The following is a 4,789-nucleotide window of genomic DNA, read 5'->3' on the forward strand; positions in this document are numbered from 1 at the left end:
TTTGATGCTTTTTGGCAGCAGAGAGATCCTTTTTCTCTCCCATGTTACTTGAAAACTGTGGCCTGCTTAATATTACGGAACATCCAATTTTCCTTATATTGGGCACACCTGGAAACTAATTATCACAGGTATCTGAAATTGATTTCAGTGATCCAAAGAACCCTGAGACACAATACCATCAATGAGTTTCATTGAAAAAAAAAAAATCGCTATGACACTTAAAACGAATTTGGATAATAATTTGGAACATGGTGTATTCACTAATGAAGTACAGTAGTACCTTATATATTGATGCACCCACCAGTGTTACCATATTCATGTATGCCCACTTTAGATATACATATATATTCAGGTTTCTCTTTCCAGCGTTACGATTCTAGCCTGTGCGCATGCGCTACCAAGGTGCGAGCCTGGACTCTGAAAGAGCGATACATGGATTAGTATGAGCGTGCCACTGGCTTCCGGTCTGTGAAACGCAGCGTGCGGTCCATCGCACATAGAGGAAGTCATTTCTACGTGGCGGCATCATATGAAGGCAAAAGAAGGTGAAGATCCAGCACCATATAAAATTTAGAGTTTCTTCTTTATTTCATCATTTAAAACCAGGGGAAAAATGGGGGATACACCATCTCTAATAAAATGTGACTCACAAGATGTGTTTCGATCACATTGGTGTTCTTGATCACGTGTATACCCCATTTTTCCCCTGATTTTTTAAATGATGAAATAAAGAAGAAACCCTGAATTTTATATGCTGCTGGATCTTCACCTTCTTTCTCCTCATTACTCCATGTGGATACTGGCCACAAGTTTCCGTGCACGTGCTTATTGGAACCCACAGGCCTTTCTGGACTTCTGTAGTGGTGAGCTGATACATAAACACTATTTTTATATGAAGGTGCATGCGCTGTATGTGGCTTTTCCCAGCACACGTCACTGTTCGGATGCAGTCCTATTGGACAAGGTGGGTATTTAAAGCCCACTTCTCACCCTGACAGGACCCCTGAAGAAGGTTTACGAAACGGACGTCACGTCGGGGTGAGGGACCGATCAGCTCTTGTCATCACCATTGAGGTAGTTATTGGGACTAAACGTATGCTTTTATAATTTGTCCTTTGTGTATTTGGCCTTGGTGCCATACATGCTAATGAGGTTTACTTCTATAACAATAAGGAATCGTGCTACTGACATTTTATTTGTTATACTTTGGTGCCATCTTGTGATCATAACATAGAATACAGGTTGAAACAATTATTTTCATAGTATTGGTATTGATATTTACATTGGGTATTTTACACTAGTCACTTTGGTCTATATACATTCTTTATACACTTGTATTCACTGTATATAGTATTATTATTTTTTTTGATGGTATATATAGTTTCTGGTGCTTTTTCTGCTTTTTCTATTGTATCCTTTTATATTTGGTATTTGCACTGGTTATTTTACTATTTAAACAGTGTATTTATGTATTATTATACTGGTATATGTAATATTATATTTTAATACCTAACTGACTTTTGTTGTATCAGGGTATAATCATTCTATTTATGTAGTTTGATCTATGTTTGCCCAGTATGCTGCACAGTCCCTCATATGCGGTTTCTGTACATTCTGTCTTTTTTATGATTTTAATACTTTGCAATAAAATCTATTTTAATGTTATCCTTGTTTTTGCTCCTATATGTGTGGACCTATTTTAATCTACCAATGGTGTTATTACTGTTGAGCTTGGGGAGCTCTGAGGTATAGGGAGAAATTTCCTTTCCCCTATACAGTGTGTCCAGCCATATCCTGTCCACCGCAATTAACATGGGAACGGCGGCAGCTATAGGCATAGAAGTGGTGTCTCGGTATAGTAAAGTAGCCATGCGCTACGAAATGAAACCACCTATAGCGCCACCTGGTGGAAAACAACAGAGTTAGAATTTTTATCTCGAAAACGGAACGAGACAGAGAAAAAAAGTGAATTACAAAGTTGGAGGGCATCATCAATTCAATACGAATCGACACCTTGCATACAGAAATGCTATGATTAGAACGTGTAAAACTCACAAGGCTGCAGCCGCGAAGCAACACCTCATGGAGACCTTCCTACAAGTCATTTGGTATGGTGGCTGCGTGGAGTGGCCTCCACACTCACCTGACCTGACCCCATTGGACTTCTTTCCGTGAGGTCACATCAAACAGCAGGTGTATGCGACCCCTCCACCAACATTGCAGGACCTACGACGACGTATCACAGATGTCTCTGCAAACTTGTCACCTACCATATTGCATAACATGCAGCAAGATACAGTATGCTATGCAGAGTCCAGATGTGCATTTGTGACGCCCTGGCCTATCAGTTCATCACAGGGTGCCGTGCAATCTGCCCTCCTGCATGGTACCTGCTCCTCCCTGTCAATTTGGTGTTGCTACCAACAGGTGTACACAAATCCTGAGGAACACTCTGCACCACACCCACCAACCACCCATTGGGCAGCCTGAGGGGAATAGGGCCACCCAGATGGAGGGATGGAAGAGGGAGGGCAGAGATGTCAGTTGTAGAGTGGTAGTTGAGCAGTGAGCAGCGGTGACAGGACAGGTCACACTATGGAGCTGGGCTCCTGTACCCGTCTCAGGTGCCAGACGTTGGCCTGGCCAGAAGGAGCTGGAACCCCGGTCGGAGGGAGTAGTGACAGGGGGCATGGTGCGGCTACAGAGAGCGGGCCGGCTCCCTTGTGCTACAACTGGGCACGGACCAGGGCACGACGGGGTACGCGGACCCTAGGCTGGGAAGAAGCTTCACGCAGTCCAGTAATTTACCCGACGGGAACGGAATCTTCAGGAACTGTTCCCCACCCACTCCAGAATAGGGGTACTAGTGCAACGAGGGGGATAGGACTTCCCACAACCGTCCAAAAAATCCCAAGCGTGAACCCTGAGAGCAAACTCGCCCTGCTAGCCACACAGGTGAGCGGGACCCGAAACGCTTCATGTGAGAGGGATCCACATGTAGGACACACAGTGCCAAGGGACAAGGCTTCAGACCAACCTGCAACACCAAAGGGGCACGGACCCAGCATACTCGCCCAGAGAGAGCAGAATACTCAAGAGTCTGGTTTACCTGGTGTCAGTGTACTTTGGACTGTGTGAGTACCTGATATCGTTTTTCACCCGACGGGTCCCCCATTCCATCTATCACCGGATCCCGGGACCCCACTCCCCCTGCCCACGGAGGGGTTAACATCTAAAGCGGCCACACGCCATCGTCCCCGGGCTTCCCCCCAACTGGCAGTTGTGGTCCCTCGTTACCACACACGGTGGGTGGCGTCACGAACATTCACCACCCTAAAATTGGAAAAAAGTGTTATAGACAGATGAATCAAAGTTTGAGGTGTTTGGATCACACAGAAGAACATTTGTGGGATGCAGAACAACTGAAAAGATGCTGGAAGAGTGCCTGACGCCATCTGTCAAGCATGGTGGAGGTAATGTGATGGTCTGGGGTTACTTTGGTGCTGTAAAGTGGGATATTTGTACAAGGTAAAAGGGATTTGGAATAAGGAAGGCTATCACTCAATTTTGCAACACCATGCCATACCCTGTGGACAACGCTTGATTGGAGACAATTTTATTATACATCAGGACAATGACCCAAAGCACACCTCCATGCATGAACTATTTAGAGAAGAAGCAGCAGCTGGTATTCTATCTGTAATGGAGTGGCCAGCCCACTCACCAGATCTCAACCCCATTGAGCTGTTGTGGGAGCAGCTTGACCGTATGGTACGAAAAAAGTGCCCATCAAGCCAATCCAACTTGTGGGAGGGGCTTCTGGAAGCATGGGGTGAAATATCTCCAGATTTCCTCATCAAATTAACACCTAGAATGCCAAAGGTCTGCAAAGCTGGAATTGCTGGAAAGGAGCATTCTGTGACGAAAGCAAAGTTTGAAGGAGAAAATTATTTTTTCAAGTAAAAATCATCATTACTAACCTCGTCAATGTCTGGACTATATTTTCTATTCATTATGCAACTCATTTGATGAATAAAAGTATGATTTTTCATAGAAAAAACAAAATGGTCTGGGTGGCATCAAACGTTTGAACTGTAGTGTGTGTGTATATATATATATATATATATATATATATATATACACTATGTGTATATATATGTTTAGCCAAAAAATGGGGATATTTGGCTTTTGGGTGAATCTTATGTAAAGTGTAAAAAGTTTACGGTACCGTGATATTTTAAGTAGAAGCATGCAATGGTGATTTTTTTTTCATCTCAAACCATTTCTGGAGTCAGAAGCCAACATCATACAGTATATATATCCCCAAAATGTCAGTGTATATGCAGAATATTTTTTCAACCACAAGATGGCAGTATAACACTTTTAAACTTCTAATATGGATTCAATTAAAGCACCTCTCCAGTGTTTGTTTTTCAGCGCTGGAGTGGCACTTTAAATGTAAGCCCCCTGTTATATATTCATCTTCCACCAGTGTCATCATTTGCCGACGCCATTATGATCCCATGGCGCCATCTTGTGACTGTGACTAACTGGCCAAAAGTTAGAAGTGACGTGAAAAGTTCTCAATGCCAGTCTATGAGAGCCAGAACAATGCTCTCAAAAACTTGTATTGAGTTGTGATCTCTGGCGCTCTCCATGAAACACTGGAGCTGCTGACAGGTCAAAAAGTGCCGGAGACCAACCGGAGCAGCGTTGATAGAAAATGAAGTTGGAGGGTGAGTATAAGAGCAGGTTCAGGGTACTTACATTTAAAGCACCACTCCAACAA

Source organism: Anomaloglossus baeobatrachus, chromosome 2 (genome assembly GCF_048569485.1).
Source record: "Anomaloglossus baeobatrachus isolate aAnoBae1 chromosome 2, aAnoBae1.hap1, whole genome shotgun sequence".
NCBI lineage: Eukaryota > Metazoa > Chordata > Amphibia > Anura > Aromobatidae > Anomaloglossus > Anomaloglossus baeobatrachus.